The sequence below is a fragment of the Castor canadensis genome, chromosome 15, assembly GCF_047511655.1.
Source record: "Castor canadensis chromosome 15, mCasCan1.hap1v2, whole genome shotgun sequence".
Classification (NCBI taxonomy): domain Eukaryota; kingdom Metazoa; phylum Chordata; class Mammalia; order Rodentia; family Castoridae; genus Castor; species Castor canadensis.
In genome coordinates this window covers 73992713-74006783 of record NC_133400.1, presented here as the reverse complement: position 1 = coordinate 74006783, position 14071 = coordinate 73992713, and the positions used below count along the sequence as shown (strand labels likewise).

The window sequence follows — 14071 nt, the reverse complement described above, 5'->3', positions numbered from 1 at the left end:
AGCTCCCGCCCCTTATATAAAATGGTGCAGTGTTCGCAAATGACCAGTGAGCATCTTCCTGCACACTTTCTAGATTATTTAGAACGCCTAAAACAATGCATATGCTATGTCAGTAGTCGTTATGCTGTAACGCTTAGGCAACTGTGACAAGAACAAAATCCTTAGGTCATGCAGTACAATTGAAATTTAGTACAGTGAAATTTTTCTTTTATGAATATTTTTGATCCATAATTGGAACCCATGGATGCATGGGTTCCAGTGCATAACTAACTAACTAACTAACTAACTAACTATGTGTTTGCATATATTATCAATTACCATTTGGGTCTCAGTTTCCTTAGCTATAAAATGGGCATAGCAGAGTACCCACCATGCAGAGTTGTTAGAGGAAGTAAAGATTAATAGCATAACACCTTAGAACAACACCAGCCATACAGTGAGCCCAGAGTTCAAGTAGTATTTTTATCACTAGAAAGAAAATGAAATAAGCCCTTTCCCTTGAAACTGTCAGCAAAGAGTAAGACAAACACGGAGAGGATTGGAATGGGGTGAGTTTGGCAAAACTGTCAGATTTGATGGTGCTAGGGCAGAGGAACTGTCTGGGGGACACACTGTGACTGAGATCAGCCCTGTTTGCTCAGTGGGGCCATCTTGGGGAGACAGTGTTCCCAGGGTGTGGCCAGGGCAACATGAGGACAAGCCTACACTTTGCCCTTGGTTTGTTGTGGCCTCTGAACAGGAGGCCTGGTGTGTGCAGCCTTGAAAGGATATTACTTTCTTCCACTCAAGACTCAGGGTCCACCCACAGGTAAAAAGGACTCTAGTTCTTTTCCACACCAATTCTTATCTCAGAAGGGGAGGAAAGCGCACCACTTCCCTCTTTAAACATGTGTGGACAGGTACGTTTTTTAACCAGTCTCTCTAATCAAAGACCCACAGTGCCTCCTCCAGATGCACATTTAGAAATGCTGCCATGGTCACTGTTTTTGCAGTTGAGTGTCTGTCATTTGTCCACTGCAGGATGGCAGAATGTGAAAGGAACATTCCAAAGGAATCACAGCACCATGTTTGGGTGAATATGGTGGAAGAAGAATGAGGAACTGGGAAGAACCTGCACTGTCATCAGCATCTGGCCTTCTGGGGTTTCAGTCCCTTATTCCTTCCTCCCTCCCTCCCTTCCTCCCTCCTCCCTCCCTCTCTCCCTCCCTCCTTCCTTGTTCCTTCCTTTCTTCCTTCATTGTTTTGGTGGTACTGGAGTTTGAACTCAGGGCCTCACACTTGCTAGGCAGACACTCTACCACTTGAGCCATTCTACTGGCCCTGTGTTGGTGTTGGATACTTTTTGAGATAGGTCTCATGAGTTATTTGCCTGAGCTGGCCTAAAACCTCGATCCTCCTGATCTCTGCCTCCTGAGTAGCTAGGATTACAGGCATGAGCCACTGGTGCCAGCCAGTCTCTCCTTTTTAAAAGGAAGGTGTTGAGTGACCCTCTGAAGCCACTTCAGGCTCCGATGCCATGTTTGGTTGATGTGACCCCAGTCATGAAGAAGTTCACAGACTTGAGGTCGCCTAATGCATTGCTATGTGCCCATCACTTAAACAATTTGACTCAAAAACAATTTCAAAGAGATTTGATCCAGTGACCCTGAAGCTCCCTATTACAGATGACTTTATCCTGGGTTCATTCTCTCTAGTCTAACTCCTGCCTTTCCACTTGACTTGAAGCAAGCTTTATTCTTTCTAGAGGCTCCCAGAGTGCAATTCTGTTCAGCAACCCCCACCCCTTATAAAACTTCATGGAAGTGAAGGGTTTTTTAAAAATTTGAGCTCTGCAGGACCAGTCTGACCAAGGAAAGACTGCAGACAAGTGCTGTGTGGCCCCAGTCTGCCATCGACGATTGCTGGTGTAGTAACTACTCAGTAAGACTTTGATCAGGGGTCATTTTCTAGACACAATCATAACATTTTCTAGGCCTCTGGCGTCATTATTTCATGAAGTTTATTAGTACATTGCTTAGCAACTGTACAGCCAAGCCATGCAAAGAAAATCACTAATACAGGACTGTGAAATTGCAAGACACACTTTTAAAAATGTATTTTAGGAATCACAAAATGACCAGCATGAAAGGTTAATGCTGATTCCATTAATGACTGAAGAAACTCTATGACAAGAATAACAGAGCTCATGGGTGTAATGTCAGCCTTAGTGGGATTTGTGACCTGGACATTGCTAGAGGCAGTGTTCTGCATCGGGAGGACAGAGCTTGTCATGTTCGCGTTGAACTTTCTTAAGTTATTTGGGACCCTCTTGTGGGTAAGGGTTGCTTCACACTCATATCTCGCTTTAAGGCCCCAACTTTATTATATTCACAATATGGATTCAGGCATCTCAAATGCTTTCTAAGATGAATGGTGGAGATCCCTCTATACATAAGCAATTTGCCCAATGTGTTCGATAAATACGTTAAGTAAAATGTATTCTTCTTGTCTGTGAGAGGAGCCTGTGTAGAAAGAAACTCTTGAGAAACTTAGTTTAAATTGTTCCATTTCTATTTTGCCATTGTGGTTTGGGGACCTGGAAGATTTAAGTCATCCAAATGCATAAAACAATTTTTCTTAGGCTGGGTGCAGGTGGCTCACACCTGTAATCCTAGCTACTCAGGAGGCAGAGATCTAGAGTATTGTGGTTTGAAGCCACCCCCGGGAAATAGTTCAGGAGACCCTATCTCAAAAAACCCAATACAAAACAGGGACTGGTGAGTGGCTCAAGTGGTAGAGTTCCTGTCTAGAAAGCGTGTGTGGGCCCCTGAGTTCACCCCCAGGACCACCAGAAAAAAATTTTTTCTTAATGCAAGTAGTATATTTTCCCTAGCTTCCTGTGGCTAAACTCCCTCAAAGAACTTGAATGGGGATACTAAAATTTAAGACGGTTCATAAAATGAGGCCCTGTGACATGTGTCACATTCCACTGTCCCCGGTCCCTGCTTTTAAGTAAAAGTTCCTATACTATTACCATATACATGTACCCTAGATTCTATGGTGTTTTTGACATGGTTTACTTTTTATATAGATTGTATCATACTATATACATTCTCTTCCCCCAAAATTTCAAAGTACTTTTTTGTTGTTTAGCAATGTGTTTTTTCTTTTCTTCACGTTTCCTTCTGCAAGAATACTTTCAGGAATATCTGTGCAGGAGTGGAATTTCTGGACTCTAAACTCCACTCCTCCTTCCCAAGCCTGGACACAGCCTGATGTTCTGTGAGGTTACTGGGCCGGCTTTAGTCTCCCCCGACACGAGTCCTGCAGCTCCATATTGTCACTGGTCCTCGCTAGCTTAGCCTCACTGCAACTTTTCGTTTTTGCCAATCTGATGAGGGTGAAACGGAATATTTTATTGTTTCAGGAGGAATCTTCCTGGTTGCTACTGAGGTTGAGCATTTTTTTATGTGTCTGGTAACCATTCAGGTTTCTTGTTATGAGAAGTATATCTTTAAAAATAATTTCTTAGCGAGTAGGGGTGTAGAGTATCTGCTTAGCAAGTGCGAGACCCTGAGTTCAAAGCCCCAGTACCACCAATTTTTTTTTTCCTTAGGCTGTTTATATTCTTAATGACTTTTAGGAATTCTTTTCATACCTGATTGCTAATCTTTTTCTCCAAGTCTTTGCCTTGTCTTTTATTTATTTAGTTGGTGGGGCTGGCTTTTGAACTCAGGACTTTGCACTGGCTTTGAACTCAGGCTCAAGCTATTGCTTGAGCCACTCCTCCAGTCCAGTTTCGCTCTGGTTATTTGGAGATCGGGCCTTGAAGTGCGATCCTCCTGACTTCAGCTCCTCCAGTAGCTAAGATTACAGGCGTGAGTCACTCATGTTGGCTTCTCATTTTTTTTCTTTATGTGTTAAAGGTTTTCCTCCCCTCTATTTTACTTTTATCCTATTGCACTTGATTATTGTAAATTGTGTGGGATAGAGATATTATTTTATTCTACTTTTCCATTTAAATAACCAGTTTTCTAGCATAACTTATGAAATGCAACTTACTGTTTGGAAATGGGTGTTTGTTACTCTTGTTTGGATTTGTTTTCATTCTTAAAACTAGAGTCAGTTTATTATCAATTCTGTGAAAACTTAAGATACAATCTCTGGACATTTTCTCTCCGGAATTCTTTCTGTTTTTCTGGAATTTGTATTAGAATCATATTTCTCATTCTATTTTCCATGTTTTTTTTTAAGCTTTCATATTTTTTACATCTCTGTTTTGACTTCTGTGTGATTTTTTCAGATTTAACTTTTTCTCTTTCTAATTCTTTTTTCAGCTATGTCTCATAGGCCTTTTAGCATTTTTTAATTTTCAGTTTCAGTGACTATACTTTTCATATATTTAAGTTCCACTTTTTCTTTTTCAAATCTCCCTTGTTTTCTGTAAGGTCATTTTTTACATATTCAATTTTTCTTTTATCTTTAATTATTTAAAATACCTATTTCTTATGCTCAGTTCTGTAACTCATACACTAAAACTGAAATGATAAAAAGAAGAATGGTATGGTTCTTGGGCAAAAATGATGTGCAAATTTGTGAAGCATGCCGTTTTTTTTTCTAATGGATATAAAGATTATATACACAATGTACTGTTTGCCATAAAAATGAGTGGGTTCTATCATTTGCAGTAACATGGATAAGCCTGGAGTACACTATGTAAAAAATATAGAGCAGACACAGGCCAGTACTACTTGAGCTCATTCATATGTGAAATCCAAAAAACCTGATCTATAGAAATTGAAAGTAGAATGGTAGCTATCAGAGGGTATGATAAAATATGAAAACCTGGGGAGGGTAAGGAAGTGAGGGGATGGAGAGAGATTGGTCAATGGATGTCACATTACAGGTAGATAGGAAGAGCAAGTTCCATAGTCTAATTGCACATAATAATCGTAATAATAATGTATCATATATTAAAAAATATCCAGAAGACAGGATTTCAATTGTTCTTATCCCAAAGAAATGATAAATGTTGAAAATTATAGCTGTGTTAATTACCCTGTAAACATGTATCAAAACATCGTATTGCTCCCCACAAATATGTGTAACTAACATAGTCAATGAAAGCAAACCTTTTAACTTTTGGCAGCCCTGGGTTTTGATTTTTGGGCCTTGTGTTTGCTAGGCAGGTGCTCTACCACTTGAGCCATGCCCGAAGCCCTTTTTGCTTTGGTTATTTTTGAGTTAGGATCTTCTGTTTATTTATGCCTGGATCAGCCTGGACTGTGATTCTCCTATTCACGCTTCCACACAGCTGGGGTGACAGGCTTGTGCTACCATGTTTAGCTTTTTATTGGTTGAGATGGGGGTCTATTGAATTTTTTGCTGGGGCAGATCTCAAATTGTGATCCTCCCAATCTTTACTTCCTGAGTAGCTATGATTAGAGGCTTGAGTCACCATGCCTGGTTAAAAATAAATCTTAAAGTGCATATTTGTTATCTCTGATAATTCTGTTATTTTAGTTCTTTCACTGTGTGTTGAATAGATTGATATTCACTGTAGTTTCCTTGTTTATGATGAATTTTGAATTGTGAACTCATGTAGGGCTTTCTGGGAATTGTGTTCAACCTCCCAAACAGATTTTAATTTCCATCTACCAAGGATATCGCCAGTTTGACAGAACTTTTTGTTTTTAGTAGTTTTTTTGGCTTAGAAATCTCCAGACAATTGACCAGTTTATGCTTATAAATTTATTGCAAAGATTAATTATTGTTCCACTTGGACCTTAGGCCAAAATAGAGAGTTCCTTGTTTTCTCTGTTTTTAGGATGGTATTTGTCTTTTCAGTATACCCTTTATTGAGGGGTAAATCCTTAGGGTGCCTTTCTCAATTCAGGAACTTCTGCTCCATTTCCCTCTGGTCAGAGTCCCCAGGCCTCATCTGTTACTTAGGTTGTCATGAAGACCTAGCCCTGTGTTTGCACAGACTGACAAAACCCCACAGAGTTGTCCAGCATTCTCTGCTTATTACTGTCTTTCAGATTTAATCTTGTTTGTCATCTTTGGCCACTGTAGATTTCTCATATCTTATTAAATTTAGTTTTCTTGTTGTTCTTTTTAGTGGCACTGGGATTTGAACGCTGGGCTTGTGCTTACTAAGCAGGTGCTTTAACAATTGAGCCACAGACCCAGCCCTGACATTTATAGCAGGAATGTTTTCAGATTTTCCCAACTTCCTGACTGCCAGAAATGAAGGTGCATTTGCTTGCCTTTGCAAGCTTAGCTATCCAAGTAAAAGTCTCAAGTTAGAAAGAAAATAATTTAAACAGTAATAGAGCCAAACAATCACTGAGTGCAATGTACATAGGTTTACTATATAAACCTATCATTTATATGCATTAAAATTGGTGTTGTGCTTTTGCCTGCATTAAACTGTATTTTTGGGAAAATAACCTGTTCTTGACTGAACATACTTATTTGTTGAGCAGGTGCTCAATAAATGTCTCCCATCTGTACAAGAGCACATGATGCATGCTAGATTTCAGCACTGACTACTGACCTATTTCTCTCTCTTGGTCAAAAGATAAACTGATGTTTGAAGTAGGAAAATGACAATCCATGGTGTGTGTTTCTTCCCCATGGAAAAAAATGTGTCCTTAAAACAAAACAAAAAAAGAGATGCAGTGGTGCTGGAGTTTTTGACAATGCTGTCACAAGCTTCTACGCATTGAAAATAACTAGCCCCTCATTCTACAGGAACTTCTCATGCAGCTTCATGCACATAATAATTGTACAGGGGATATATTGTGACATTTACATATGTGCTTAAAATATATCTTAGTTGGATTTAGACCCTTCGTCGATCTCCCTTTTCCCCCCTCCTCCCTTCTTAGAACAATTTCAACAAGTTTCATTCTTCTATTTTCACATATGGAGATAAGATTCATCCACCATATTCACTCTCACTCCCTGTTACCTGTACCCACCCCCTTCCACTTGTATCCTCCCCTGGAAAAGCTTTATCTTTTTCCTCTATCCTTTATTTGTTTTTAAATTAAGTGTAGATGGATAGTCCAAAGAAGTTTCATCTTGGTACTTCAGCTCCGTATATATCATGCTTTAATCAAATTAATCCCCTATTACCTACTCTTTCTCTATCACCATGCTCCCCTAATATTCAACAGCTTTCTGTACAGTGCATTATTATTCATATAGAGGTGGTTGTTCCAATATTTCTCATTCTCTATAATTTTAAAACGATGGTTAGAAGCCACAAAATAGATGGCAGTGCCTTAACTATATGCGCGTCATCAGGTCCAAGGGCCTCTCAATCCTTGTCAAAGGGAGTGCTAGCGTTCTCTCCTTTTATACAACTCTGTTTTTATCATTTTTAATGGGTATTTGTAAATCAAGAGGAGACCCAGTAGGTGTAGCTATACTTTCACATATATGGATGTCCATTTGGCTCCTTAGGAAATAGTATTCTATTATTTGTACCAATGTAGAGCATGAACTTGCCAACTTCTGCAGGCTTGGCTAACTGTGCAAGAGAATGCATTAAGACAGCAGTTCATATCTGTTGATTTGGGAGAGAGATAAAGTGAGAATATTCTATGAAATGCCCTTTACCCAGGCACACCTCTCTTAAAAGTTTACTACAGATATTTTTTTGAAGCCTAGGGTTCTTTTTCAGAAAAAAAAGGAATCAGAATTGACAAAATAATTCAAATATCTGGGTGTATCAGGAAGATATTCTAAGATGTTTTTCAATGGCTAGGGGATATCAAGGTATAAGGAGAAAACAGCAGTAAGTATTCTTTAGTTATCAGAGAATACCAGGAATCTGTTTCAAGGTCACTGTAACCTTGAAGCAAGCTGGAACACAAGCACCCTCTACATGGCTCTTCCTGTGGTCCCAACTGTTGTGAATGGTTATGGACCCACAAGGGAACCACACTTGAGTATGAAGACTGGCAGGATATGAATGGGCCCCCAAAACTCATATTGAAGCTCCATCCCTGATGTAACAGTGTGGGGAGGAGAGGCCTAATGGGAAGTTATGGCTCGGATATGGTTTGTCCCCACAAAAACTCATGCTTTTGCTGTTGTTGTTGTTTTGTGTGTGTGTGTGTGTGTGTGTGTGTGTGTGTGTGAGTGATACTAGGGATTGAACTCAGGGCTTCAAGAACGCTAGGCGAGTGATTGATCACTTAAGCCTCACTCCCAGTCCTTTTGTTTGTATTTTATTTTTGGAATAGGATCTTGCTAACTTTGCTTGGGCTGGCTTTGAACTTGCCTCCTGAAAAGCTGGAATTTCAAGCTTGACAGAGCCAAAACTCACATGGAAGCTTAAATCCCCAAATGAAGCAGTTTTAGGAGGGGGGAGGCAGGAAGAGGTGTGTGGGTCATGGGTTGAGGTGCTCATGAAAAGTCTGATACCTTTTTGTTTTTTGTGGTACTTGATTTGAACTCGGGACCTTGCTCTTGCACTTGCTAGACAGGTGCTCTACTGCTTGACCTGTGCCTCTAGCCAGGATTAATGCCTTTCTTGAGGGAGTTTTCCTGGTCATGGGACTGGATTAGTTACCATGAGAGTGGTTGACACAAAGTAAGTCTACCATTCATGTTTTCTCTTTTCTGCATACAACCACTTGACCTGTGGCTTTATATTCTGAATTGGAGCTGTAGGACACCTTCACCATAAGTGGAGCTGATATTACTGTCTCCAGAACTTCGAGCCCAAATAAACCACTTTTCTTTATCCATGACCCAGTCCCAGGTATTCTGCTAAAGCAACAAAAACCAGATTGAAACAGGAGGTGTTTAGCTCACAGGGTGTGTTAATGTTATTGAAGGTGTGAGTTAGCTACCACAGAACAAGTTGTTATAAAGTGAGCTGAGCCCCTTGTACTTTTTTCTCTTGCATACGTTCATATGTTGATTAATCTTGGTTGTCAACTTGGCTGGATTGAGAAGTGCCTAGGAGATTAGTAAAGCATACCTCTGGGTGTGTCTGGAAGGCTGTTTCTAGAACTGATTAAAGCATGAGACAGTAACTAAGAGAGGACAACCTGCACCATCTGGTAGGCTGGGGCCTGGATGGATTAATAGTGAAAGAAGGAAGAAGCCATCTGGCACAGGTATGCTCTCTCTGCTTCTGGCCGCCATGATGCAAGTTGCTTTGCTCTGCTCCGTCCTCCCTGCCATGATGAACTGAAACCTCTTAAAATGTGAGACAAAATAATTCCTCCTCCCTTAAGTTGTTTATTCAGGAATTTGGTCACATCAGGAAAAAGCTAACACAACTGGTTTGCCCTTCCATGTCACAGCAGAAAAGCCCTCACCAGAGGGCAGTAACATATTCTTCAACTTCCCAGACTCTACAACTACAAAAGGTAAACTTCTTTTCTTTAAAAATTATCTAGCCTTGGGTATTCTTATATAGCAATAGAAAACAGACTAAAACAAAGACAAAGGAGTAGATGTCCATCCCTGCATTGTGGTGGCACCTCTGACAGTTCCTGGAGTGTCTATGGGACCCTCAGCTCAGTGCAACACAAAAGTCTGTGGGACTATTCTGCTTTTTCTATGTAGGATGTCCTCACTAGAATTGTTGACTAGTGGAATTCCCAGAATTGCTTCTGTGATTTCTTTGACCCCATAAACCATGAGTGAGTGGTTCATTTAAAAACGCTTTGAGTCTACTAGGTGATGTGGCAAAGGCAATTAAGAAATGTTTCTTCCAGGTGTGGTGGTACACACCTGTAATCTGAGCACTCAGCAGGCACAGACACAAGGATCATGAGTGTGGGGCCAGCCTGGACTACATAGTGAGTTCAAGGCCAGCCTGAGCTACATAACTAAGACTTTATCTTAAAAACCAAGGGCTGAGGATGTATCTCAGTGAAGAGCACTTGTGTAACATACATAAAGCCCATTCAATTCCCAGAAATAAAAAGAGAGGGAGAGGGAGTGAGAAGGAAGAAAGAAGAAGGAAGAAAAAAGAAAGGAAGGAAGGAAGGAAGGAGAGAGAGAGAGAGAGAGAGAGAGAGAGAGAGAGAGAGAGAGAGAGAGAGAGAGAAAGAGAGAAAGAGAAAGAAAAGGTTTCTCCTCTAAAGCTATTCACTGACTGGCACAGGAGGCAGAGGGTGGATAAGTCAGTTCAATACAGTGTTGGGGCAGAGTGCAGGGAGGGGCCCCATATCCAACCTTGAGTTCATGGAGTAGGTCAGCTGGCATCCCTAGGAGGAATGATTTCAGATTTAAATAAGAAGAGATTTGCATGTGTGTTTGGTACCCTTTGGTTAGGAGCAGAGAAGACAAAACTATTTCTTTTTTCTTATGTTCTTTGTTCTTTGTTTTGAGACAGACTCTCACTATGTAGCCCAGGCTTGGCCTCAAACTCAGCATCCTCCTGCATCCACCTCCCAGAGTGCTGATGGCTACTTCTTCATGTAAGCTGTTCTATCGAATTCTCTTGTAACTTAGCTTGGTAATACCTCTGTACTTATACACAGCATTATTTTCAGAAGCAAAAGCATTTCATCTTCCGATGCTCTCAGTAGAACATCAGACTCAGTAGACAGACTGTTAAATAGATACTTGTTAAGCAATGATAGTGGATCTGGCTTATATATGAAAAGATCAGAGCCAGGTGTGACGAAATGCAGGGGTGACAGTCACACTTGGCTTCTCCATTCTAGATCTGCCAGAGCTTTTCCTTGTCCATAATTTTGCTTGCCTCCATACCTCCACCTCCTGATCATAATTAATAATGTCTGTCTATTGATTTCTTCACTCTTGTGGAGTTGTCCAGTTGCACGCAAACTCAGCTCTACAGCTGACAGAATTATGCTTTGTCCCCAAACTATCTCTGTTCCTAGAACCCCTACCTTTGCTTGCTGTCTCCTGGTTCCTAACACTATCCTTGCCCCAAGGTAGTCTTGTTACTATTATTATTATAATTATTAGCATGTTATAGTTGTACAGGAGTTTTCATTGTGACATTTACATAAGTGCTTGTAATGCATTTTAATTAGATTCACCCCTTCTTTCTCCTTTGTCTCCCCTCTTCTTAGAACAATTTCAACAGGTTTCATTGTACTATTTGTCCTTTCTTTGCTGGGGGTTTTGAAGTCAGAGCCTGGTGCTTGCTAGGCAAACACTCTACCACTTGGTCCACATTTCTAGCCCCTTTTGCTTTAGCTATTTTTCTGATAGTGTCTCATGTTTTTTTCCTGGGCCAGCCTTATGTGGTGATCCTCCTACCTGTGCCTCCTGATGAGCTAGGTTTACTGTTAGACGCCATAACTCCTGGCTTGTATTTTTGATATAGGCTCTTGTTAACTTCTTGCCCCGACTGGTCTTAAATTGTAATCCCCCCCTCCCCGTTTCTGCCTCCAGAGTAGTTGGTGTTACAGGCAAACACAACCATGCTCAGTCCTGAATCTATCCTCAGTCCTTGATCTTGTCTTCTTCCCTATTCGAGATCATTTACTCAGGTCTTGCCATTCTTGAATTGATGTGGATTCCAGTGAGATTGAGGAAAAAAAAAGTAGAAATAGCACTTGCAGGAGTTGCAACTTGGGCAGCTTAAACTCAGTGCAAACTACAAAACTGGAACCAGGATGCTGAGGAAACTGAAGGTGGCAGTAGAGGAACAAGCTTGCTTTCTGGTCTTGGTGCTGGAAAGAGCTGCAGACAGGAATTCGAGCTTCACTCAGTTTCTGGATTATTTCTCTTCACATTTCCACCTTTCTTCTTTTTATCTCTTTCTAATTCACCCTTTTATCTCTTCTCTCTGATTCTTTCTCCACGTCTTCCCAATTGCTTTTGAAGGCTTTGTGCAGACAGAGATATCTTTTCTAGTTGTCTTTCTTTCTTCTATTCATCAAGAAATATTAAATCTGTTATCCTGTGCTTTTTCATCCACTTAAGTCTTAAATAAATGGGCTCTAAGAACTAGCAAAACAAAGCCCATTCTCTGTCATCTTTAACACACACTTACTGAAATAATACTGGATGGGTAAAATTAGCAAAGATGTGATCTTAGGCAATTGCCTATAGAATTTTTAGCAAGTGATTGAGCTACTTAAGTATCTTTATATTTAGAGGTTGATCAGCTATATCCTGGGGGTCAAATCCAGATGCTGCTTGTTTTTGTAAATAAAGTTTTATTGGAACATTGCCATGCTCATTCCTTGGCATATTGTCTATGAGTGCTTTTGCACTTCAGCAGCAGTGGTGCGTAGTTTAGGCAGCTGTGTTAGTGCATTCAGGCTAAATTCTTCTGCAGCAGCAAATAATTATGAAACCTCAGAGCCTTACAACCAATGGTTATTTCTCACTCACATGACATGATCTTTGAAAGTTAGTTTCGATAGTTCACTGCAGGATGCAGGCTATCATGGAGGTCCTTACCTGGAATATTGTCGATTTAGGAATGAGTTAAAAGAAAGAAGATGGAACCACAATAGCTTTTAAAATTCCTCTTAGGCATCACATATCAATTTTCACTCAAGTTTCATTGGCCAAGCAAGTTATAAAACCATCCCCAGGCAAGGAAATGTATTCATCTTTCAGGGATTAATGGGAGGGCAGAATCTGGCTAGGAAGATCTGAAAAAAAACCAAACAAACCTTAAGGACTGGGGATGGTGATGGATATCTGTAATTCCAGCTATTTGGGAGGTAGAGGCAGGAGGATCATGGTCCAAAGCCAACTTGGGGAAAAGTGTAAGACCCAGTCTGAAACACAACTAAAGCAAAAAGGGCTGGAGACGTGGCTCAAGTGGTACAGAGCAAGCATGAGGCCCCGAGTTTAACCCCCATTTCCACCAAAAACAAACCCAATAATAATGCAATACCCTGACTATTCTGCTTTTGTAAAGGATTCACTACGCAAATGGAAACTTCTACAAGGTCTTGGTGCAGAAGGACTAATTTTTATCTTTTCTTCCTATTAAGTAGTATGCGTTGAGCAATGACTACAGTTTCTGCATTCTATGTGTTCAGAGAGTGTAAAGAAAACGTCAGGGTCTGTGAATTCCTGGCAGACTCTCCCTCCTCATCCTTCCACGTCTTGCCATTGACGCCTCCTGCTCGCTATTTGCTGTGAGAGCCTCAGGATTAATCTTATCCTTCACTTCATCCCCAGTGTCACAGACAGGTTCCCTGAGAAGGGAATCCTAGTGCAGGTAGCTCACAGCCAAGTGCTTCAACCATCACCAGCACTGGGGGGGTTGGGTGGGAGGTGGGGAATGGGGTCGAGGGAGTGCAATTAAAGTTGAGGCCTCAATAGGTCTCCAAACCCTGAGGCATTCGTGGTCCTTCAGGGTGGCTGTCAGCAAGATGAGCAGCGAGGCCAGGCATTCATAGCTCAGTGTTGATCTGTCACTGGTGGGGTGGATTAACCAGGGTGACTCCTTCAGTCACTGGTGACCCCTGGCGAAAGACTCAGCTCAAAGTTTTAGCACCAGTCCTTCCAGCAGCTGGGACTTGATGGAGGATCTGGGCCGAGCACAGTAGCATCGATGACACTCTCCCACATCAGGTGCTCTGAGGAGTACAGGACTCAGGACACCTACATCATCCCTGTCCCCTGGATTCCCATCTCCAGTCAGCGCTGGGTGTGCTCTTTTCTCACTCACCTCCTTCTGCTGTCCAATCACTATTTTCTACTTTTCTATCTTTCTTCCTCGGGGTTCCTAACTCCAGTAATTCCTTACTGAATTAGGACTTCAAATATTGCCTTCTCTCTGTCCCTCTGCATCAGCTGGGATGTATGGTCCATTACACACCCATTGTCAATGGTGTTGTCCCTGTCCCCGGCCAAAGTCCCTTAGTAAAAAGTCCAAACTCTTCATCCACTGCAGCTGGATGAAAACCACACTTTTTGAATTCCTGGACTTTGAGTGAGGTTTTGGGGCTAAGGTCATAACCACTACAGTCACCTAGTCTTTTTCCTTGCTAATTCTCCTAGAAAATTCTTGCATTCTTTCTCCCCAGACTACCCTTATCCTCTCGGTCTCAGTTGGCATTGTGTTTCCCCATGGAAATAGAAGCAAACAGAAAGCGCTTTCCACATGTTCCTG

At 41.2% G+C, this 14071-nt stretch overlaps 1 long non-coding RNA gene and 2 other non-coding genes across 3 annotated transcripts in view; 2 read left to right on the top strand and 1 right to left on the bottom strand.

Moving 5' to 3' along the window:
• The first annotated feature begins 3494 nt into the window (after window positions 1-3494).
• The window catches only part of LOC141417300 (uncharacterized), a 155529-nt gene continuing 144952 nt past the window's right edge, over window positions 3495-14071 (top strand). The window contains exon 1 of the long non-coding RNA XR_012441822.1: window positions 3495-3857. This is a non-coding gene — a long non-coding RNA (uncharacterized lncRNA). The remainder of the gene's footprint in view (window positions 3858-14071) is intronic.
• LOC141417668 (U6 spliceosomal RNA) lies at window positions 4493-4594 on the top strand. Its single transcript, XR_012442317.1, has one exon. It is a non-coding gene; the product is annotated as a U6 spliceosomal RNA (small nuclear RNA).
• Window positions 7231-7355, bottom strand: LOC141417772 (U6atac minor spliceosomal RNA). Its single transcript, XR_012442402.1, has one exon. It is a non-coding gene; the product is annotated as a U6atac minor spliceosomal RNA (small nuclear RNA).